The following is a 26,129-nucleotide window of genomic DNA, read 5'->3' on the forward strand; positions in this document are numbered from 1 at the left end:
ATAATGTTCAAGCATCAGTCACAAAGTTGAAGTCATGGAGGGGTTGGATATTCCAACAAGACAATGACCCAAAACACAGTTCGAAATCTACAAAGGCATTCATGCAGAGGGAGAAGTACAATGTTCTGGAATGGCCGTCACAGTCCCCTGACTTGAATATCTTTGAAAATCTATGGGATGATTTGAAGCAGGCCGTCCATGCTCGGGAGCTATCAAACTGAACTGGAAAGATTTTGTATGGAAGAATGGTCAAAAATACCTCCATCCAGAATCCAGACACTCATCAAAGGCTATAGGACAGTGTCTAGAGGGTGTTATATTTGCAAAAGGAGGCTCAACTAAGTATTGATGTAATATCTCTGTTGGGGTGCCCAAATTTATGCAACTGTCTAATTTTGTTATGATGCATATTGCATATTTTCTGTTAATCCAATAAACTTAATGTCACTGCTGAAGTACTACTGTTTCCATAAGGCATGTCATATATGAAAAGGAAGTTGCTACTTTGAAAGCTCAGCCAATGATAAACAAAAATCCAAAGAATTAAGAGGGGTTCCCAAATTTTTCATATGACTGTATTACTGCATCCAGGCAACACCTCAGTATTACAGAATGCTTCAAATTAATGTGATTCCAAATATGTGTATGCATGAATGCATGCTTAGAATGGCCATAGTCCAAGTCAATATGGAGGGAATATGTGTGTACATTGTGCTATGGTAAAGGTTACCAGTTTTAAATTACTCCATCTATATTCACCAGCGTCTACAGGTGCATAGTAGAGTCCTTTTTCACAGACTGCATTACATCTGGCGTCTGTTCATTTCAGAATCACGATGCACTACAGCCAGTGTTAAGCTGGCATTGACTATTATTGGCATTCTACTGCCTTCTGTTTAGGAGAGATACTGTGTAACACATGCTGTCTCAAAAGGCAAAGAGTATTTATTAAGACCCATCAGGCATCATTCACCTAAATAAGAAAAAAATCACACAGTTACTGTCAGTTGTCCAAAGCAAGGATTTTATTTATTTGACACACACACACACACACACACACACACACACACACACACACACACACACACACACACACACACACACAGTGACCCTACCTGCAACATCATTGTGCATGTGTGTGGTATAAGAGCAATGAAGTTTTTATATACATTTTGCAGTTAAGAATCTCACTGCACTATACACATGACAATAAAGTAATGGACCTGCGCAGATGGGCAAACAACCACATGAGCCATGAACACATACACACCCAGAGACAGGTCTATACTGAAAAGTACTTAAAACCTTGAATCTGCATGTGATCAGAAGATTGGGTAGGAGATGAGTAAGGAAGAGTTTAGACTCTAGCCAAAGAGGAGCTGATCTATTTTCTTGACTGCGCTTTAGAATTAAAATGGATCATGGCTCTGGAAGTTGGAGTTGAACTTTTAAAGCCGCTTATGTGTCTCCTAGTTTAAAATTTATATAACATAAATTCACAAATTCAATACAACTCAGCATTGTGAGACTCTATTACTTTGTCTAGATGAACTAAGCATGTGGAGGGTAATGTTCCTGGACAGGACACCAATCTAACAAAGGGTTCATTCATTTTCATTAGGAGCATTATGGAACTTGTCAGTTAACCAAGCAAACATTTTTGGGATGTGATAGGAAATCCGGAGTAAACATGGGAAATCATGCAGACCCCACAAAAACAATGAGAGATTACTTGGTTCAAATTCAGGACATTTGATCTACATGGCAGCAGTGCTAACTACCACACCACATAACCACCCCAACTTAAAATTATAATGTGCACATACAGTGGAACCTCGGTTTGCGAGTAACTTGGTTTATGAGTGTTTTGCAAGACGAGCTAAAATTTTTAATAAATTTTGACTTGATAAACGAGCGAGGTCTTGCAAAATGAGTAGTATGTATACGCTTTGTCTGCTGAGCGTCATGTGATCACAACTGAGCTAATGGTTCTTCTCTCTCTCTTGCGGGCAATCGTCTCCTATTCTCCGTCTGAGTCGGCGTGCCTCACTCATATAGTCAACATCCGTACGAGCGTATACTGTTTACTACACCATTGTGACTGTGTGTGTGTGCGCGCTTGTGTGCTGTGACATGCGAGTTCCCGTCTTGCACCCCAAAACACGAAGCTGAGTCTCAGTACTTTAGCAACACCAGCTTTATTCAGCTTGAAACAGCAACAGCGCGGTTATTTATTGTAGCAGGATCTGCCACTCTCCTATACACAGACACAGCAGTCAGGCAGGGTCGTGGCCAAGTAGTACTGTGCCCTGCGCATTTATAATGTTCCTTGTATCACCCATTGACAGTAGGCGCTTATAGCATGTCCGCGATCTTTTCGGATTCGCTTTTATGGCGAACTGCTACAGAGCTGGGAGACTGCGATTGCTTTGGGACGCTTTTCTGCGCGTTGTCCCACTGGGTGGAATCCCACAAGAGTATAGAAAGTCACTCACACCAGCCATGATTCTTTTCAAAGGTAAAGTGCAGGTTAATTTGTTTTATGTATTTTTACTTTATGTATTTTGTATTAATCATTTTTATATGAATAGTTTTGGGTTATGGAACAAATCATCTAAGTTTCCATTATTTCTTATGGGGTAATTCACTTTGATATACGAGTGCTTTGGACTGTGAGCACGTTTCCGGAACGAATTATGCTCGCACACCGAGGATCCACTATATCAATTTGTTTGTATGAATCAAACATGACTTCTTACAATAATCATAAATGGATATTTTAGTGTCATCATTTTGTGTATTCTTTGTAGGTTATTATCTCAAAGCACCTCTTTCGACTAAGTTAAGGCTGTAAATATAAACCAGAGCTTTACTTTCACATTTATAGAAAATAAATACCACATTTTCTTATGATATATTAAGTAAACATAAACTATACATTCTTTTCTGCAATATATGGATGCCCCATTCTTCAACAATGTGCCCAGAAAAGCCAGAATAGGCTATGTCCTCCTATAAACGTAAATTGGATTAAGCACATTTTAGATTATTATTTATGAATACATTTTTTTAACTATTATATAAGAGCAACACAATGGTGCATTGGTTAGAGCTGTAGCCTAAACACATCTTTCTTCTGTCAAAATCTGAATTGCTAGTAAGTAAACACTGCATAACACATCCAAATGCATAACCTGAAAAGGTTAAATAAATAATGTTGCAGATTGTGTTCTCTATTGTTTAGCTCCCCAATTCTGAAACTGATTAAGCAGAGGTGATAAAGTTATGTTGTGTTATTTAGTTCTGCTCAATTCAGTTTTTGTATAGTGTTCATCGCTGAATACATGTTATGCAATTGTTTACCCACAAGTCTATACCAGATGAAAACAAAGGGTGTGTGTGTGTGCTGGAACTACTTAATATAAACAAAGTCCAATATCTAAGTACAATCCATGTTTTAAATATGCAGTAAACATTACTTGTGAGTGCAGAGTCTACACTGTATTTTTAAAGCAACCCACGAGCACACACTTCTATACAAACTCAAACTGATTGGTCGGGAATGATTTTGACAAGACCAACAAAAATACTATATTTATCTAAAATGGCTGGTCACCCACATGTAAAACTACACTTAGTAAAAGCTCCAAGGCTGGAGCAATACTAGTGGAGTCTTGCCAAAGCTACTGTGTAAGCTAGAGCAGGGGATCCTAAACCTTTTCAAGCCCAGACCCACCCAGAATGCTGGAACGTCTGGTGGAGGTCCCCCATTAATATGAGTCAAATGCTGTGCAGTAGAGCTTGATCTTGGATTCGTGGTTACAGCTAATTCATGCTGTTCATGCAGCATGATCTTGGATAATTGTAGACATAATCAAAGTAAATGATACTTAAGTAGAGAAGATTGTCAATATATATGTGATCAAATGTTGTAACAAACTTGTATCTCTAAGCCAGGGGTTCTCAACCTTTTTCTTGGCATATCCCACTCTAGGAAATGAATGTTTTGAAATACCACAATTTATTAATCTTAAATTTCTAAGCACTGAACTGTTATTAAACACAAACAACTAAAGGTGATGTTTCTTCAATCCCCATCCTTAATATTGCATTTTGGTATTTTTAACAAGTGATTACTGATAGTTTTTTGTCTGGAACTGTGTCTTTTAATTTTTCTTATGTAAGAGAAATGCTTTTTTAATGAATTATTTTTTTGAGTAAGAACAGTATTATGGTATGAAATGTAAAAATGCAAAGCCTAAAATTTCTATGCTTTTAATTTATAAAAATTTAGATAGACAGACAGACAGACAGACAGACAGACAGACAGACAGACAGACAGACAGACAGACAGATAGATAGATAGATAGATAGATATCAATTAAACATGATTAAAAGAAACATTGAGAAGTTACATACTACTTTGAGTCAGAAGAACTGCAAAATAATTCAAAGGCTGAGTCAGATTCTTGGCTACAAGCGAAGAACAAACTCGACGGTGTTCACTTTACCTTGAGTTCAGAGAAATCACACTGTTTGTGAATATCGTCGAACTAAGCGAAATGTGCTGAAGTCAATGAGGAACAACTAACTGAACTAGATTTGACTAGATTATAATGGTGCAATCATCTTTAATGTGTCCCTGAGGGCTAGGAAACGTCTGCCATCTATACTGGATTAATTATTGTTGCCAAAAAGGTGCAGCAGCAGTGCCAATTAAACACTGCACCTCCATTAGATCAAAGAAGATCTGTGTTGATTAATATTAGTAGACACTAAAATGTTAGATAGATTTATTTTATTATTAATATTTGTTACTAACTTTGTTCTTCACTGTAAATTCTTCTATATTACTCTGACAATTTCTACAACTCTTATAAAAATGATACATTAAAAACATTTACCAAAACTAAAAATATTGTAATGTTGGAGATTGGACCCAAGAGAGACACTTTATAAACTTCTCACTGGGGACTGGAGGCGGTGAGAAAGAGAGCACTTATCTGGTAAGGTGCTCTTTTTCGCAAAAAACACTCAGATTTGATGTTTAGTCTTTGATTCTGGCCTGGATCAGCTCAAACAGGTGAGGGGTGAGAGGATGGGCTTATGTCAGAGCCCACGTGAGCAGAGGGAGATTTGAAATGGGCAGTTTGGACACAAATTAGAGAAGAATCAGGTGAGGTGACGAGATGGGAGTGAAGTCTCTCAGCAGGAGCACCGTGAGACGAAGTGGAGCAGTAAAACTGAAACAATGCCAAGTACAGAGCTATAGATTTAGCCGCTATGTTTTTTTCTAAGGGCTACATTCTCCCATTTTGTGTGTGTGTGTGTGTGTGTGTGTGTGTGTGTGTGTTCCCTCATGTATCACCTGACAGCTGTTCACATACCACACAGGCTAGGAACCTGCAACTCTAGTCAATAACTACATTGAAATAGCACTACTTTAAAGCAACAATTGAAGAATAATTTGGTTTAAACTTATTTAAAAACTACATGGGATCATTTAAAGACAATCTTTTGGTTTTGAAATTTGGTTTCCTTTTCTTTTTCTTTTTTTAAAAAGAACATCAACCTTAGCATAGCTGCTGTGGACATCCAAGTGCAACATGACAGTCCCCCAGTCTGAAAACACTGGGCTGAAGTACTGACACATATTCATATGAGCTTAGAACCTAAGGACATATTGCATAATGTTACACACCACATTTACATTGATGTGGAGAAGCTCTTGTAAACCTTTTCCAATCTTAGATATTAGATGATAGGACACTATACTAATAATCCTAAACAGATTCTATGCATGCTAAAGCTTAAATAGCACCTTACCCAGCCCCATTCTCAGAACCAGCAAATTTCCAGTGTGTGCCAACAAACTGGTTGCTCTGTCTTTAAATGTTCAGTCAAAAGTAGTACGGGGATTTTCCCAGCAACAAACAAAAAACCTTGCTCTGGACAGTGTAGACACAGTTTGATGTGGCTTTTGTTAGGACATTCTTTATTTAATAGAACTGCTTGGCTATGAAATGGGTTCAGGTTCAAAGATGTATATGAGATGTTTTGCTGCTCCTTTAACAGTTTTGCCTCAGGGTCACAAAAACTGGTTTGTATTCTTTTCATTTTTGTGGCCCTCCTTCTGAAGTATATTGCGAAAGAGACACAACACCAAATATGTACAGGATGTAAACTGTAACAGGAAACAGGCACATCAGCCATACGGTGTCCTTCACAGAGGGTGTGGATAGGGTTGCATACCTTTAAGAGGCAAGAGCTCTTAGATAAAACTCTATCTACAAGAAGGAGAGGCAAGGACATCATACTTTATGGACGTGGGGTAGAAAAAAGAAATTTGGGTTTCTCAAATATGAGGGAACAAAGGACAGGCAGCAAATTCTGCCTCACATATTAGAGAAAGGCTCAGATGCAAAGAAAGTAAGGCTGTACAAGTACACAAAGTGATCTATATTTATTATTAGATATTATATGCTCTCAATCCAAGAAAATCTGACATTTATAAGTTTTTGATAAATAAACATATTTTTGATTTCTTATGTATTTCTTCCTTTATTTCTGCACATCACATAACTGGGATCAAAATCAATCACCACCCATTCCTCCATCCATTCATTGTCCAATATGCTTGGAATCTGCAGCTAAGAATCACAGAGAGCTGATGCCAATGCTGGCAGCACTGGACAACAGGCAGTAATAAGAGCAAATTGCTAATAATATCACCCTTAGGAATAATTAAATATTAATGGTAGCAATATTGGTCTTTGGAATAATACAATATTTAGTAGTAATACTGTTCAGATAACACAATGTTAAAGACATTAATAGTATTAAAAATTCTAACTTCCAGGACAACTATATCAATTGATGTCGGACCAGATAAATGATCATTGACACCAGCCATGCCAACAATGTTCTCTTCTATGTGCTGCAGTCAGGTAAGCACTACCATTGCCTACAAACTAGTTAGGAGAGACTGAGGAGCAGCTTTTTTCCCCACTGTCAATCCAAACCTTGAGAAGGAGAGTTTCTAGAACTACAGTACCTAATGCCCTATTGTTAATTCTCTTAAATAACTATGTATTTAGTTATTAATTATTATTAATCACATATTTTTAATTATAACACTCTTGCACTCATTTTACATAATGACTTTTATTGGTATCTATAAAGTCATGTATTGTTATTGTGTTTTTAGTCCTCTTAAATGCACAATCTTGGAGTGTACTACATTTTGTACTGGAAGTATAATTTGTATTTGGCAAATAAAATTTGACTTTGAATACAACAATATTAAAATATTAACAGTCCAGATAATAAACCAATATTGGTAATACCAATAATAATACTTGGAATAGGAAAAACATTGCATTAAACTATTCACTGTTATACTTTAATAGAAATAGTTGGGATGAAATAATAATTTACACCTTAAAATAATGCATTCTATTAATTTGTAATGAAACATTAATGGTAAGTGTCAAAACAAAGAATACTAACTATACTTCTCATAATAATATTAATTATTACTATAAAACAACAATAGGAATATTACTGTATTATTATAAGGAATAATAAATGTATAACAACACTCCTTAAGCAACATTAACAACATTAAAGTAATAATAATAATTACCCTGATTAAAATATATCAGTAATACTAATATTATTATATTCCTCCAGGAGCTCTACTTTTTTTCCTACATAGCAAAAGATCTTTGCTGTGATAATGCATGCACATTTGTGTTTCCTGTGATGGACTGGTATCTAGTCTTCTTTTGCGGCCAACACTTGATGCTGCAAGAACAGGATCTGTAAAAAAATACACACATAGCACAGGAAAAGATACAAACTCAAAACCAACAACACCTCTGTGATTAGAACCCCAAGACTCATTTCCCTGTGAGGCAGCAACACTACCCAATACACTACTATGTCATCCATTTGTAAACATTTCCCTATTCATGTATTACATTTGTCTAGCCATAGTCATGTGTGTCACCTAACTAGTACCATACCTATCCCTTTCTATTGTATTGCAGAAGGCAATTTCATACAGCGAGTCTAAATTGCTTCTTCTTACTGCACTTGATTTAGCTGAACTCCAAGCACTCAGTGACAAAGACCACCCCTTAGGTGTTGCTCTTATTTATGGTTCTGCTATCCATGTTCATGCAGTTTTTTTTGTTGAGCCATCTTGGGAAGTAACAATCACTGTGCCCTCTGGTGGCCTTTGATTGCACTACACTTCCAAGCCTTCTGTGGTCACTCTCTTAGGTACCTTTGCTGTGTATCCATTTAATTGTGCAATATGGTCCTTACTTTACCAACTTGGGACAGCGTATTACCACATTCCAGACATTTTTTTCTGTTATTCTTCCAGGTGTACCTGTTCATTGTTCTACCAAGACAGCTATTAGAAGTACAGGACAAACTAACCATTAGTGATGTCATTCTTCTTTTTCTGGAAGGACAACAGATTATCTCCGATAGTGCTGGCGTCCTTTACAACGCAACCCTCTCCTGTGCCAGTCTCACAAGTGGCGACAATGTGTCACTCCAAAAGACCTCCACAGGAACAGGTCTTGTTCTATAGGTTTATAGATCAATACTTTTCCTGGCTCTTCCCATTAGACCACAGGAAATACTGGAGCACAAGGCTGGTTATTACAAAGCAGTAATGATCTACAGGGCAAGCAAGCTGTTTCACCAAACACATGGTGACATAGCTGAGATGAAAATTAGTATCATCAAACTATGAGTCACAATGGTCTTTCCCTGAAGAGCAAGACTTGGATATCAGCAAGCAAGGAGAGATCAACTGTGCCAAGTAGAAGAGTACATAAGAGACCACAGAGCGATTATAAGATGATCTATGGATTGGTGCAGCATTATTAATATTAAAGATGTTTTATTGAATCAAGGGGAGGGAGAATTCCCTGGGTGTTGCTTTTGATTTACTTGTCAGTCAAATTCCCAAAAACCACATAACTGTCTACATTCATGACTTTTAAACACTATAGTAACCAAAAAACTCAGTTTATTTGTATATAGCACTCTAGAGTGAAGACAGATGCAGACCACATATACAGTTTTATATTTGTAAACCTACAGTATGCATACAGTTGAAGCGAGGTTCCTCTATCAGACTACTCAATACTAGACACAATAATATTTCACAATCTGTTAAAATCTGCAAGTTTAATTTATATACCAGACAAAGCTGACTAGAAGAAGAATCATGGGCAAACCTAGAGGATCAATGGTTTTCTACTGCCCTGGAAATTCCTTGTTAGGATACCAAAGAAAAGTTCAACACAACTTCCAACACAACCCAATGGGACAAAAGATAAAGTTTGTGATTTAACGCATTGCTGTGTCCTACATTTCTGTAAATGTACAGAAAGAGAGGGCTCAATTCTCAACTCAAACAACCACAGGAACTGAGTATGTGTAGAGTGTGGGTACTGAACTGTGTAAATCAAAGTGACCTGCCCCAAGCACCTCTGAAATCTCTCACCATCACAGGTCCTTTGAAAGCTTGAGTCAGGCGAAGCAGACTGCACTCTGTGTTGAAATACCAGAGGTAAAGAACACTATTATTTTTAGTGTATTCATTGCATGATCCATAGGCCCATATTACTTAGAAGAAGATGGTCTACCATGTTGGAAATATATAGCAACAATGTCTGTAGTGTCTAAATTAAAACCCACTATTACAAGAGAAGTGGGTAGAATACTATACAGTAGGTCTCAGTTCACAAATCATTCCTTATGAACTTCCAAAATGTAAATGCATTCAATTAAATTCATTGTTCAGTTGATTGTCTTTATACCATAAAACAAAAAACATGTGTTGCTTACAATATGTAGCAAAAATGCAGAAGAAGAAACAGTAACACAGAAGACACACATTAAACAGTTTTAATCATCAGATATTAGATTGTTAACTCACATGCAGTCATCTTCCTGACCTGCAAATCAGACTCCTTTCAGTAAGCATCCATATTACCAATTAGTTTTCACTAGTTTACTGTCTTACTTTATTATGTGCTTTGTGTCACATACAGAATGTTATATGTTTATATCTGATACTTATTCCTTTACAAGTAGGCTCCGCCCCCTGCTTGCTTCGCTCGCCTACCCCCGGTGTTGGGTAACCCGAAATACATTGATGAATGTATGAGATATATTGGAGTGTAAAGGTGTAGATGACGAACAAAGGAAGTATATTCATTAATCCTAATGAATGTTCACTAATAGTGGACTCATTACAGAATGCGTTGTCAGCTAATTGGCGGAATTGTTTAGCGGCCGTCTGTCGTTCCTTTCTTTGCTGTTTATCTATTGACTCTGCTGTTTGAGAGGCGCGTTGTAGGCGCCTACGTTCATTAATTGTATTCAGGCGGGCTCGCTTCTGTATGTCCGTTAGTTGAGATGTTTCGTTTTGGAGCCGTGACTCCTTTGGTTGCGTTGTTTGAGAAGCGCGGTGTAGGCACCTGCGTTCGTTTGTTTTATCCAGGCGGGCTCATTTTTGTAGCCCCGTTAGTCAAGCTCTTTCTTTTTGGAGCCATGCCTGCTTTGCTTGCGGCATTTCAGACGCGCACTGTAGGCGCCTGTGTTCATTGATTTTATCCAGGCGGGCTCGTTTTTGTATCTCCGTCAGTTGTGGTCTTTCGTTTTGAACCCGTGCCTGCTTTGCTTCCGCAGTTTCAGACGCACGTTGTAGGCGTCTATGTACATTGTATATGTCCATGCGGGCTCGTTTTTGTAGCTCCGTTAGTCGAGCTGTTTGGTTTTGGAGCCGAGACAGTTTTGCTTCCGCGGTTTCAGACGCGCGTTGTAGGCGCCTACGTCTATTGTTTTTATCCATGCGGGCTCGCTTTTGTAGCTCCATTAGTTGAGCTGGATCGTTTTGGAGCCGTGACTGTGACTCCATTAGTTATCCGTTGTCTACCGTTAGTAATATGGATAATTGCACTTACTATTAATACGGAGCGTTTTCTGTGGTTGTACTGTTAACAATGCATTACTGTAATGTGATTCACATATGCTATATGGTTTGGACATGTGAGGATGCCGTACGTTTAATACGGAGAGTTCGTTTATCCTTATTACCCGGACCATGCTGTGTAGTGTGGACATTTAGTTCAGAAGCGCGTTGTAGGCGCCTGCGCCTTTCGTACTATCTTTGTGGACCTTTGCGGACCCCGTAGTGTCTTCCGTTTGACTCTGGGGTGCAGTGCAGAATCCTCTTTTCTGTGTGGCGTTAGTTGAGCTATTTCGTTTTTGAGCCATGACTCCTTCGTTAGTTGAGATCTTTCGTTTTTGAGCCGTGACTCCTTCGTTCGCGGTGGATCAGACTTCGCTTGCAGTTTATGAGACGAGCGCTGTAGGCGCCTGCGCACTATGTCTCCTGCATCCATCGCCGTGTACCTGGGTCCATAACTTCCGGTTTACCATTCTCGGTTAGTAATATGGACAATACTTTTAATATGGAACAGTTAAGTTGTTTAATGATTTGCTTAATGTGAGTGGCCATACACCACCACAGTGGTTGGCAATGCTGGCTAAGAGCTCCAGAGTATTTGATTCGACTCTTGGCCTGATCACTGTCTGTGAGTAGTTCAATGTTGGGGGTAATGAGTTAAAAGTAACATTTGATGCATAGTCAGATACTGTACATTTTTAAAGTAATGACTAACCTAGCACAAAACATATTTTATTAAAGCAAAAGTACCTGCATTATGTAAAATAAAAAAACAGATTTGTAATACTTTTTAAAAAAAAACATCTAGAAACTGGGAAGAATCTGCAAACTGCTAGCATCAAGTCTCTCCACACATGTACTATGGTTTTAAAGACTGACCTTAAGTTGGACCTTTCAAAGATACTCCGAGACTTGCCCTGAAGCTAATCCAGCATTGTCTTGGCTGTATGGTTTGGGTCACTGTCATGCTGAAAGATGAACCACTGCCCCATTCTAAGTTTGCAAGCACTCTGGAGCTGGTTTTCTTTTTTTTTGAATTTTATTTATTAATTTTATTGTAATCATTCCATACAAATAGATCAATTTATAACAAAAAAAATTGAAGACAAATCAAACCCCACCCCAAGCTGGAGCTGGTTTTCTTATAGGAGTCTCTGTATTTGGCTGATTTCATCCTTTCCTTAATTCTGACAAGTCTCCATGTCCCTAACACTGAGAAGTATCCCCATAGCATAATGTTGCCTCCACCATGCTTCACCATAGGGTTGATTTTAGGCAGGTGATAAGCACTGCCTGTTCTTCACTAGATATAGTGCTTGCAGTTCCTGGTTACTCAGTTAGGCAGATCAGCCTGCTCTAGGAGGAGTCCCAGTGATTCCAAACTTCTTCCATTTCTCAATCACTGAGGCAAGTGTGCTCCTGGGAACACACAACATTTTAGAAATGGTTTTAAATCCTTGCCCTGATTTATGCCACACAATTTGATCACAGAGGTCTACAAGAAGTTCCTTGGACGTCATACCTTGGTTTATATCCTGACATGCAGCGTGAATTATGGAACCATATATACACAGGTCTGTGTCTTAATAAATGATGTCCAATCAATTCAGTTTACCAGAGGTGGACTCCAATCAAGTTCTAGAAACATCTCAAGGATAATTAAAGCAAACAGGACACACCTGACCACAATTTGGAGTGCCACCGAAAAAAGGTCTTAATACTTACAAAAATGAGAGATTTAATTTCTTGATGTTTAATAAATTTGAAAACTTTTCTGAAAATATGTTTTCACTTTGTCATTATGGGTTATTGAGTGCAGACTGATAGGCAAAAATGACAATTTTCCCTATATATATATATTTATATACATGAAATACAAATTTGACTGACTTCTTCAATCACTCAATCATTCATCAACAAAAGCACTATTTCACATTTAGTTAAAAAGCTGAAAATTGACAGGATGGTACATCTTGGGAAGTAGCTATCTGCTAAGAAAGGAAATTTCAATATATTAATATTTAGGGGTAACTCCTCCCACCACAGAAAACCAAATCCCCCAAAATCTTAAAAATTCCTTGAAATTTGGTGACATTTTAGAATAAAGAACATTAGCCGTCAAGTTTTTCATTTGTCAATATTTATTAATATTATCCTACTATAGCTTAGATGCTCTGCACTGTGCTAAAATCGTGCTTTATGTAAATGAAGAATTCAGCAGCAGTGATTGTCAGGCCATGCAAATAGCACCAATAACCAATAGAGCGAGTAAATGACTGAAGACAAGGCTGTCCTGTTTTTCTTGTACAGACTTGATCATATTTTTAAATAGAAAGTGAAAGTTTGACGAAGCTCAAGAAAGATGCAAAGTTCAATGGTTAGCAGCACTGTTTTTTGCTGTTGACTACTGGCACTCATCTTTATGCATACCGGCTCTCATCTTAGTTATTTGCTCTGCCCCTATGACCTCAAGCACTCAGTCATGCCACTGAAAACCTGACCAAGTCTCTGCTGCAATCTGAGGGATAAATGTCAGTGTTAGATTGTGGTGCTTGAATTTCTAATGAGACAGCCATAGAAATAGTGTCACAACATTCGAAGGTCTTCATGGGGGACTAAATACAACTGACGAAAAACACAAAAAGAAATACTGTACTGTACAGTGTAAACAAATGAAACTACATCCACCTAGTAGTATTAATTGTATTCAAATTTCACATTTTTCATACCCATTTCAATTCAAAAGAATATCCTTTCCCTTAAAACGGTTTTGCAATGACCATCAACAAAAGCCAAGTCACTAGGAAAAGCAGGAGGAAAAAAAGAACAAAAAAAAACCAGGAATTGATCTAATGTAGGAATGTTTTCCTCATGGAAAACTGTGTATAGCATGTTCAAGAGTAAGCAGCTCCAGTGACCTAATAATATTATTACTATTATTTATTTTTTTGACCGACACCTTTATCTAAGGCGACTTACACTATCTGATATGCAATTTGTTACATTTCTCTTGTTTTTCCAATTTGTGCCTAGGCAGGTGACTTGCTCTTGGTTACTCAGCATCAGTATCAGGATTTGAGCCTGAAATCTCAGGGTTTAAATTCCTAGGTCCAAAACCTTAACCACTGTACCACACTGCCTGCCAATAACATTAGTCCTTAAACCTAAAAATATTTTATACACTTAGGTAGTTACATAGTATTTCTGAAACACGCAGTTAACCAATGGCACTGTAACTGCCTTGTGAAATGTCCTTGGTGAAGGCGGGTAACTCAGCTATTTTAAAATAAAATCTACAATACTTCAAAGTATGCAAAAAGTGTTCAGGTCTGACTAATGTATCGGCACTAGTGTTGGATCAACACAAAAATTTTGATTTCAGTACCGATACCACCTTTTATACCTTAATGCTGGTACTAAAATGATACTGAAGAAAAAGATGGGTAAATTTCTAACACAAACATATTCTGTTTTGCAGTATACTTTACCTTACTGTAACAAACACATACCAAAGACACTTTACCACCTGACAGCTATAGTAAGCTATGGTAAACTGCTCACATAAATGTTTGTACCTGGTTAACACAGGAAAGTGAAGTGACTCGCTCGGGGTCACAGAGTGAGTCACAGGTGTTGCTTGAACTGGTGGCACTGTGGTTTACTGTCAACCACCCCACAAACTATGCAACATTATCTGCACTATCATGAAATTCTTTACATAAACACACTATACACATAGTGCATTCAGAAAGCATTCAGGCCCTTTCACTTTATGTACATTTTATTGTGCTGTAGACAATTTAAATGGATAAATTTGCCATTTTTCCCCATCAAGCTACACTCAATAACCCATAATGACAAAGTGGAAACTCTCTGGGCACTTCAGTTTTCCACCCACATCCCTGAAGAATTGGGCATTAGGTTAGCTATCATTTTAAAATTTCTCCATGTGGAAGTTTGAATGTGTGCATAAATGGGTCCTACAATGGAGCACTATCCCATGTGGGGTTGATTCCTTTCAGGATAGGCTCTATCAAAGTTGTTATAAGCAGGAATCAAAAAGATGTTTTATAAAAGGAAAACAGTTGTATTTTACTCATTTTACTGTCTGCTGACCTGTCTGAGAAAAATGCATAGCAAATAAGTGGTATAATATGCAGCAGTAAGCCTAACAATTGCTTTGCTGACCTCAGAAAAGCTGTGAATCCCTAAATCTGAAGCCATGAAATCATGAAAAATATCAAATTGAACTCTAATGCTAAAATTAGGATCCCACAGCAAAGATTAAGTGACAAGAAATTAATAAAAAAATATCATGTGTTATTTTCCAGTTGACCTAACAGAATCAGAAAAATAGGTGTGGTTACCTTACACTGTCACTATAAGCTTATGGAAAGATGAATCATGGAGAGCTATGCCACTTTCCCCTTGCCCAAAGCACAATACTACATGTCCTTTCTGCCAAGAGCTAAACAGCTGCCCCACCTTTTAGGCCACATCCTTGCTACCCTTATTTCATTTCACCTGCTTACTTTATTTTGGAGATTTTCGCAGAATGCTGTCTTTGTATTTTATTTATCCAAATCCATCAGATCGTGCCTCATGTCAATAAAAGAACACAACTTCCTAGAAGAAAAGAAAAAAAAAATACAAAAGTCAGAAAAGAATTACATGAAAGAGCAAGGTTATCACAGCAGTGACGGCAGAAAGAGGTTCACTGGGTGCACGATCTGTCTGGTTGTACTGTATATATTAAGATACTTAAAGGAAGTTTATTTAAAAAAACTCTATACAAATTAAAAACGTCATTCAGACAATGGGGACCCAACTGCACAGCACCAAATACAGTAACAGGAATTTACAGCATATAACCAAAAGGTGGCATCTTATGACTGTGCAGGTTTACAGTCACTAAGCTCTGCAGTACTAACACCCTTCAACTGTAAATGTCTGTTAAAGGACATTGCATGGCTTTATGCTTGATTTTATGCACCTGTTAACAATGGGTGCTGCTGACATACTCAATACTGAAATAAATATAAAAAATAAAATATTGAAATACGCAATAATTTGTAGGGGTGTCCATATAGTTCTGGCCAAATAGTGTACCTAGATTAATTTCTACATTGCATTAGTAGTCTTTGTAAAGTAGCTATATAACATATCAGTCACAACTGCCTGTTAAGAGACTACGGTAATCTTCTCATTTACTGCACTACATAGTAACTGTGCTTTCTATGAAAGGGCCTATATAAATTCAAGGTGAATCAATTCTAAAAAAAAAAAATAATAATAATTTTAAAAGACAGTTACAATTATGGGGAAATTTTATCTGCAGATCTAAAATTTATAACAAAACCTCCAGTATCCAGAAGTACTAGAAGGATGAAAAATTCTAGTCCTAGAAAATTTGTACTAGTCTTTTCTGTAAAATATATTAAATATCAAGATGAATAAAAAATCTGCTTAATGACATATTCTGTAGTAGAACATAGGACCAAGTTGTCCCTTCAATAATATCCAGAGACAGTTCTTGAATTGAATCAATACCTTTAAAGGTGACACCGCACACATGCACACACAGGTCAAACTGTTTTTAATATTTTCTAATTCCTATTTTATTTATACCAAATTTCTATTTCCAATATGCACAACAATATTTTGACTAGTCAAAATTTTAACTAGAATTTTCTAGGTGCTCTGGTTTTCCTACTAAATCCCCAAAAAAGTGTACATAAAGTTAACTGGAAACTGGTCCCTGTGTGAGTGTCCGTGTGTGTTTGAGAGAGAGGTGGGGCACCTTGAAATTCATGGCTGATTCCTGATCTGCACTCAATGTTGTTGGCACAGACTCTGGAGCACAGTGACCCTGAATTGGGCTAAGCAAGTTTGAAATTGTTATGTTAACATTCTAATTAGAGATATATGTAATTACATTTGGCTGGTAAAAATTATGAAACTTTCCCATTAATTCCTATATACGTAGATTTCAATTAGTAATATCAATAATTACATTTTGACTAGTTAAAATTTAAACTTCACATATCTGAATTATCTTTAATGCATTTGAAACAAATATAACAAAAACTTGTTTAGGCATCTGAAATTACAAATCTGACATAATCCAAATGTAATTACAGAAACTCCACAGAAGACAATAGGAAAAGACATTATTCACTCCACATAAAGGATTTACAGATACCTCTCATTAGAATTTTGACTGGTGAAAATGTCATTTTACATACCTAAAACATGAATTAGCACAGTCAAAATATAAATATGTGCTAGTGTAACCTGTTTTTGTTATTTGGGCAGCAATTCTCACACAAAAGTCATCCCCACTGAGATTCCAGGACATGACCATAGGTCTATATACACTGTACAGAGATTGCATAAAGCAATAACTTTAGCCAGTAAGCCAAATAAGAACTCTGTCAGCTCAACTGACTAACTGAGCCTTACAATAAGACTAATCCCCAACCTTCATTTGGATTAGTATGAGAATGAATGCTTGTAAATTTAAAAACTATTGGTTTTATTTCCAGTATAAGCAACATTTCCATTTCAGTAATATTATGCACTTGTCATCAACTTTCTATTGGCACAGGCGGCATTCCTGTCCTGACTTGCTTGAATGAGCACTCAGGATGCAAACACCTGCCTTGCATATGCTAACAAATGCCAATTTGCTAAAGGACAGCTTTTATGACATCTCTGATGAATCTGGTGTCTTTTCTGTAGCATTCTTCCTGTGCTGAAGCACTAAAATAAGTAAATTAGGCATTAAGGTGATGGTGGCAGAGGCCTTATTACAAACCAGCACTTTTTCTTTTAGATTCCACACAAAAAGTACACAAATCAACAAACTAGAAACCGATATCCACAAAAAAAGACCAGAGGGTATGCCTTCCAGAAAATACAGCATCACTCGCATCCTGCTTACAAGCAAACGTATATACACATGCTTTCCTTGGCATGCAACTGTCCAGCACGCTTTTGCTGTGTAACTATCCAACTGATCTGCCATAAGGATAATTAAATTAACAGGAATGTGTTTGGATTTCACTGATGTCTTCTGATTGTGCTCCATGTGTAAGGTGCAATATAAAATGTCCATTAACACTGATAACTAAAGATAGTAACAGGGATCTTCTCATCATTTGTGATAATTTCTGAAAGTGCTCACTTTGAAAGGTGCTATAAAAATTAAGGATGGATTAATATTGGTCAAATTGTAGCATAAATGTTTGCAACAGCTACACGAAATTAGGTACCTGTAGTGCAGTATGTGTGATAAATAACTGTGTGAAGGCTGCCACAAAGGACACTAACGAGAATCTTTCTGTACTGCATTGTTTTTGAAGCAGTACTCTCTATGAAAGGGTGCAGTAAAGCCTGTCACTCAAATCTGCCTGTGAGGATAAATCTACAGGAATCTGATTTCCTAATGTGTACTTTGTAAAGCACTCTCTTTGAAAGTTCACTTCATCCACCAATTTTCTAACCTTCTTTACCCATTCCAGGATCACAGGGATTCAGTGCCTATCTTAACAGCATGGGGCATAGGGCAGGAACCAATCCTGGACATAGTCCTAGTCCATTTAAAGGCAGATTTCACCATTTATACAAAAACACCTAGCTGAGGTAGAGTTGTGAACTCTGTATGTCATTTGGAATGGATGAAAGGGTGTCGTGGCCAAGAAACACCAGGGATGTGGGGCGTCGAGTTTAGATGGAACACAGAAGAAAACCGTTATCTCTAATGTAATACATGTTCTGAAATGATGCAGGTGCTATAAAATCTAGTATAGTTTGTTAGAAACATCTGCATTGCTTTAGTGTTTAATTTTTTTTAAATCTTGAGATAGTTTCTGCAAAAAGTGATATTTAACCTGCCTTATTCTCAACAACTACCTCATTCTATAAGTAAATGCTATTGTGTCTGAATTTTTCTGTGCTGGATGGAGTGCTTATAAAATAAGGTATGTTGATATAACTGTAAAATATTTTTACAGCTACACAGATATTATACTTTCTGTTGCTCTACATTGTAAAGTACTCTATGACATAGAGACAGACAGATACACAGACAGAGAGGAATAAAAGGCACTGCATAACAGATAGATATAATGCATAGGAGTGAGTATATGTATTAATGGTGCACCAGAATAGCTTTATGCAGGGCCATCATTCAGAAAGGAGAGAAGCTGTACCCACCTGAAACACTACTGGGCAGACAAACCAGTGGATGTCTAAATTTCCAGAACTTCTACAATGGGTAAGACAGGGGTCAAAGAGGATACAAGCTGTTCCTCAGACAATCAACTCGCATGAAGAGCTGCCTTAATGTCCTGGCCCTTTAAGGCCTGTGGAATACTCAGTGGTGCTGGGATGACAGTGACTGCAAGATAAAGGTCTAGTCTGATATGCTTTAAGCAAATGGAAAGCCATCCCTGACCCTAGAAGTGATTCCAGGACATGGCCAGTAGTAGTCCCGAGATGGGGTTCAAAGATTGCTCCCAGTTTGAGGACCACTGAATGTTAAGAGGAAAGTTGATAGCAAGCAACTGGTTGAATGCAGTTCAGAATTTAGAGAGAGTTACGGTATTCTAGCAGGCAATTGGGTTAAGCCAATTCATGCAATGGTTAGGAACCAATACATGCATAGGAAGTCCTAACGAGCAAAAGGTTTTTTCTTTTCCTATAATTTTACACACACCCTATGTGTCACTACCTACAGGATTTATTTTTTGGTTAAACAATCAAGCCATTGTTAGCATCCATATTATTTACAGAGTTCAGGAATGGCTCAAGAGTGTTTTTATCTTCCACACAAAATTATCTTTTGTTATTAGCACTGTTGTTTGGAACAATGTTTCTTAAATTATGTTTCACTGAACCTAGAGTTCTACAAAAACTTACAGGAGTTTCAGGAACAAAATAGTTTATAACTGCTAAATTTTCCCCTACTGGAAAAATTTGCAGCAATCAAACAATATCAGCAGAGTTTCTTTGCAGACTTTGTCGATTTTGTAAAGCATTGACACAGTTGATCGAGCTGCCCTGTGGGGCATCCTGAGACTTTGCAGGATCCCCTCAAAATGCCTGGATATCATGGGCAGCCTGTACACTGGTACTGTGAGCGCTATGCAGAGTGAAGACAGAACCTCTGTGTTTTTACTCTGTTCAAGTTCAGTGGATGTGGGGCTTGTGCTGGTGAAGAAAGATTCCCTGATCTTGACTTTGCTAACAATGTTGTGATCTTCACAGTCAATGGAGGCTCTGATTAGGGCTCTCAAGTGACTGAGCGAGGAGTTTGAGTATCTGGGCTTGCAAGTGTCCTGGATAAAAACCAACATCCGGGCCTTTAATGACCTCTTAGGCACAGCCATCAGCAGTGTGTGCATGTCTGTAGAGAGAGCATCAACCTTGTTGAGAGGTTTACTTACCTCAGCAGCAACATTCATGTCTCTGGTGACTCTTCCTATGAAGTCAGTAGACGGATTGAGAGAGCATTGAGGGTCATGAGGTTTCTGGAAAGGGGTGTGTGGCGATCCCGATATCTATGCAAAAGGACGAAGGTCCAAGTCTTTAGAGTCCTGGTGCTTCCTGTGTTTCTATATGGTTGCGAAACATGGACGCTATCCAGTGACCTGAGAAGACTGGACTCCTTCAGTACTGTGTCTCTTTGGAGAATCCTTGGGTACCACTGGTTTGACTTTGTGTCGAATGAGCGGTTGCTCACAGAGTCCCGAATGAAGCACATTACCTGCATTGTGAGGGAGGGTCAATTATGACACTACGGCCATGTGGCGTGAGTCCCCAAAGATGCGGCTAGACCAGGCCAAGGGGATGCCCACCTAACACCTAGCTGCAGCAGATAGATGGCCATTTCCAGAGGGTGGGATTGGACTTCATGTCTGCCTGGGGGGTTGCCAACCAGGATCCCAAGCTGTTTCATTGGGTGGTGGGTGCGTCAACGCGCTGTACCAGTGCATGCTTCCCAATCTGACCTGATCTGAACCAACAACCTGAATTTCATGCAGCACTGATTGTGTCTTTCATTATTCTAATTTGAGCTCACTCAAACCAAGTAAATTTTGTTTATAAAGTCATAGTGAACATGGACTTTTAAGTGAAAAAGCTAGGATCCAACCTCAGTTTGCTTTTACATGTTAATGTGGAACTGGATTTTCAACAGTCACTGCAACCAAAAGAAAATATGAAAATACAGTTTCAATTATTTTTTTCCTTAATTTGTCATAGGGATTCCACAAATCAAAAAATGTGTGTTTTCCAAAAAGTTTAAGAAATACAGGTTTAGAAAAGCAAAGGTGACATTTATTTTACACAGCTACTGAAGGTCTAAGTTTGAGGCCTATGACATTTTATTACTTGTTTCTACCCTGCTACTACACCAGCACACACCTTAAAAATCCAGGAGCAAAGAAACAGCAACATTAAAAAGTATACATTTTTAGCTAGCAATAAGGAGGACATTATTTGGACAGGTTGACAAGGAATAGAACAGTTTTTAACTCCATAGCTCCTTTCACACACAAAGTGAACAGGAAGACAGTAACATGAATATACAAGAGCACAGAAGAAGTGCCCCCTTTCTCCTTTGACATCTTGTGCGTGACTGCACTCGTTTCATTTACTCATCAAAAGTTCATTTTAATTATTCAGCCTGTTTTTTTTTTCCTTTTTCTTTTTTTATGTGGCCAACCACCAGAAAGCACATTCCTAGAACAAAAAGAGTAAGGGGCGGACTCCTTCGATCCCATTCAGAAGGGTGCCTTGAGCCAGCAGGAAGCTAGCATTGTTCTCCAATGCGATTTATTTATTTATTTTTTAAATTTTCAATTACATTTTTGATGTATGGGAAAGAGACGAGTATACAGGCTTTAAAATCTTAAGTGGTTTCATGGAATTAAAAAAACATTTTTCAAAAGTTTACAGGAAAAACCAGAAAACCAGATGGCCAAAATGGACTAGATTCTATCAGTTTCCCTGCCTGTACTTTATATAGTATCTTTTATAGTGACCATATTTCAATTAGGTTAGATTGAACTGTATTTATTTATTTTTTAATTTCCAGATACTGATCTTCTATAAATTTCTGCCCTTCCTAAAGAAATTTCAGTTTAACTATCCATCCATCCATCCATTGTCTCCCGCTTATCCGAGGTCGGGTCACGGGGGCAGCAGCTTGAGCAGAGATGCCCAGACTTCCCTCTCCCCAGCCACTTCTTCTAGCTCTTCCGGGAGAATCCCAAGGCGTTACCAGGCCAGTCGAGAGACATAGTCCCTCCAACGTATCCTGGGTCTTCCCCGGGGCCTCCTCCCGGTTAGACGTGCCCAGAACACCTCACCAGGGAGGCGTCCAGGAGGCATCCTGATCAGATGCCCGAGCCACCTCATCTGACTCCTCTCGATGCGATGGAGGAGCAGCGGCTCTACTCTGAGTTTGAAATACAATAAAAAACATGAAAATGTTAATTATCCAGTTTCCATTTAATGATATTGTGTGTTATAAAGGGCCTTGTGAGATGCTGTCTTTATGATGTATGATGTTGTATTTGTTGCTGGTATTTTATTACCATTATCAGTACAAATGAAAATAATCTTTTACTTGAAAGTCATAATACAATATAAAGATTCCCAAACCCACTTAGTTCAATCAAGGGTTACAGGGTTTTAACGTGTACCAATAGCATTGAGTATTAGTCCATGCTCGCTCACTCACTCACAATGGGCCAGTTTTTTTATGCTGTATTTATTGCCTGTTGTTGGCAATGTACTACTGCTGCTAGTCTGCTGGAGACATACTGTATGTGTATGTGCCTCATTGTGCTGTGGAAAAAGGGTAAGAAACTTAAATGTAAATAGCATAATACAAGATAAAATTACATAATATTCCCAAATCTGCTTAATCCAACTCAGGAGTGCTGGGAGGTGGGAGCCTATCCAGACACCATTGGGCATAAAGGAACTAGCTCTGGAAGAGGCATCAATGCATTACAGTGCCCAGTCCTGTACACACTCATATGGCAGGCCAATTAAGAATCACCAGTTGGAACAGTTATTCATACCAAGTTATTCATGGTAACAAAATCCACCACACAATAAAATATACAGTGGAACCTCGGGTCACGACTGTAATTCGTTCCAAAACTCTGGTCGCAAACCGATTTGGTCGTGACCCGAAGTAATTTCCCCCATAGGATTGTATGTAAATACAATTAATCCGTTCCGGACCGTACGAGCTGTATGTAAATATATATAATTTTAAAGATTTTTAGGCACAAAAATAGTTCATTATACCATAGAATGCACAGTGTAATAGTAAACTAAATGTTTACTTACTTCTTCTGTAATGTTTATTTCTTCTGCTTGGGCTCTCTCGGTCACACTCTCTCGCTCGCTCTCAATCTCTCTCGCTGCACAGGGAGAGACTGAACACGTGCGGAAATCATCGGCGCGTACGAACCGCAAGGGAAACTGGCTTGTTCGTCACCCGAGTGTGTGGTCGTGAACAGATGAAAAAGTTTGGCAAACTTTTTGGTCGTAACCTGATTTGTACGTGGTCCGAGACGTTCGTGACCCGAAGTTCCACTGTACTGAGAGAGGTGAGGGCATATCAACTGTTTCAGTCTAAGTGCAACTCCCAGTCTAGGTTTACAACAAAAATCGCTGCTGGGTATGTCACCCAATTCAGGTATATATTCCATGATATGTGAGGCAAAGAACCAGGTGGGGAGTTCCTTTTCAAGCTGAAGTTCCATTTCCCTTAACTGTAAAGAAACCTGTGGAGAACAGCCTATATCCCCAGACTAGTCAATCAATTCAGACTATACCTTCAACCTCACCACATGTTAACTTCTCCACGAAAATGAGATTTTTCTCAGCTACCATTATAAAATACATGGGTAAGTAACATGTAAAAAAATTTCAGTTTGTAGTAGTTTGGCTTTAAATTTCCCCCAACCTAAATTCATTATCTTTCAGATTCTCCTTAAGATTCTTCTTTTCCAAGAATCAGCATTCTGGGCATCCAATGTACACAGATCTTACTCATGTTTACTTATGAACTAGCTGTCCCTAGCGGCTCCATCCGCATAGTAATGAAACAGGACAAACTTTAAAAATCAATTTAAAAAATGAAATCACTTGTATTGAGAAGAATTTATATTGATAGCTTTCATATCTGAGGGCCTCTTGATATACAATATTTTTGATATTGCTATCAGGGGCGAGAATGAAGCGGTGATCTCTTGGCAAGGTATCTCTGGCCAAGCAGAAGGTAGGTACGCTCCAACATCAAACATTGCCACTGTATCTAATCGTGTTCAGCTCTGTTGGGAGAGTGTCCCCCATGTGGGGAGAAGAGCATGTGGCCGTTGTATCTCTGCCAATGAGCAGGTACAGTTAAAACACACATATCTGTGATCTCTCTTTCTCAAAAACAACTAATGTTACTCTTTAACAATCTCTAGATAATAATGTCTGTTGAACAAACAGGTATTGCTAGCTAAACGGAGGCAACATATGCTCCAACACGTGGTGAGAAGCAAAGTGACTCAAATGGAAGCTGGCACGTGAGTAAGGATGGCTCTGCCCGGCTCCCTACTCCTGAGGTTCCACCTCCCCCTCCCATCAGCCCGCAGCCTGTCTCTCAGATTCGCAACCGAACTATAATACTTAGTGTGAAGTCACAAAATCAACCAGAATATTCAAACAAATTATAGAAAAAACCCAATCTAAATCCATTAAGCAGTTCTCTTGTGAAAAGCGGACAGACAGACAGATGTTGGATTTTATATACTGTATTTGGCTGGGATTGACTCCAGCAGACCCCTGTGACCCTGTTTTAGGATTTAACGGGTTGTATAATGGATGGATAGAGCTTGTTTAAACTGATCTATAAGTAATTCCTATAGTGTCTGCTATCCCATGCATTGCCATTCTTCAGCTCTACTGTAAAATCACTAATACAGTGGTTCCCACACTCAGTCCTGGGACCCCCTGTGGCTGCAGGTTTTTGTTCCAACCAGATTCATAATCAGTGATAACAACTAATAATGGATCTCATTTGATTAGCTGGTTTCTTTGTCTCTTTCTGCATTCAGAAAAGTGCAGCAGTAGGTTTTTACATTTATAAGACATTTCAAAATCTATTTTTGCTATAGCTTTAAATGTGTAACCCTCATTTGTTGTTTACCAACCATTTTGCCCTTTTTCTGTGTAGTTTGCTCCCTTCATTGTATGTTAACAATGACAATTAAAAACATGCAGAGCCCACACCTGGGAAAACAACACTGAATAATGAAAGACTGCAACTACTTTAGCGTCAGACCCACTAATTAGTACGCCTGGAAAAGCAGAATGAAAATCATGATGAAAAAAACAGCCAAAAAAAAAAACAAAATTATATTATCCTGCTTAATATATTTTAATACAATTTACCAAACTTACTTTTGTAATTTCTACATTGTCCCAAAAACAAAGAAACTGGGAAATAACAGCTCAGTTAATTAGGATGAAACAGAAGTTGGTTGGAACAAAAATCTACAGCCATAGGGGGTCCCAGGACTGAGTTTGAGAACCAGTGCTCTAATGTAACATTTTCTTCTGTTGTCAATGTCAGAAGGACAATGTCAGACCTTGCATCATTGAAACATTCTGCCACAAAGGAGTTCTGCAGCCCATCTCTTGACTATGGCATACAAAACTGTAATGTATATATTTTAGTGCACAGGAGCTAATCTTTGGCCACTTACAAAATTAGCACCAAGGAATACTCCTTTCAAGTTCAAGCTCAAATCATTGTGATCACCCCTTGTATATGCCAACAATTGTACCTAAATCCTAATCTTGAAAGTCACTTTGGATAAAAGGCATTAGCCAAATACTGTTGTTATTGTTCTACCTATATATTATATTATTATTTGTATTATTATTACATGACCATCCTCTGACAACACAGTGCAAGATGGTTAGTAACGCTACTAAACTGATCAAGCATCTTCAGTCAGAATTCCCTTCCTAGACAATGTCAAAATGAACCAGAATTCTTCTGTAGTTCTGAGGATATAGTGCTGGCAGTAAAAAGGTAAAAGTAAATGTA

General features: G+C 38.1%; 2 protein-coding genes across 4 annotated transcripts in view; one reads left to right on the top strand and one right to left on the bottom strand.

Annotated features, from left to right (window-relative positions):
• Positions 1-26,129, top strand: part of slc48a1a (solute carrier family 48 member 1a) — a 1,064,469-nt gene that overhangs the window by 900,468 nt on the left and 137,872 nt on the right. The gene's annotated exons all lie outside the window — the stretch shown is intronic.
• LOC114644657 (vitamin D3 receptor A) overlaps positions 1-26,129 on the bottom strand; it is a 177,549-nt gene that overhangs the window by 120,231 nt on the left and 31,189 nt on the right. For 2 of the 3 annotated variants that reach the window (XM_028792701.2, XM_051924360.1), the window contains exon 2: positions 15,532-15,625. The gene's annotated coding sequence lies outside the window, so the exon portion shown is untranslated. Of the gene's footprint in view, positions 1-15,523; positions 15,626-26,129 lie in introns of all 3 variants that reach the window. The other variant, XM_051924361.1, reaches the window with a different exon arrangement.

The sequence above is a fragment of the Erpetoichthys calabaricus genome, chromosome 3 (assembly GCF_900747795.2).
Source record: "Erpetoichthys calabaricus chromosome 3, fErpCal1.3, whole genome shotgun sequence".
NCBI lineage: Eukaryota > Metazoa > Chordata > Cladistia > Polypteriformes > Polypteridae > Erpetoichthys > Erpetoichthys calabaricus.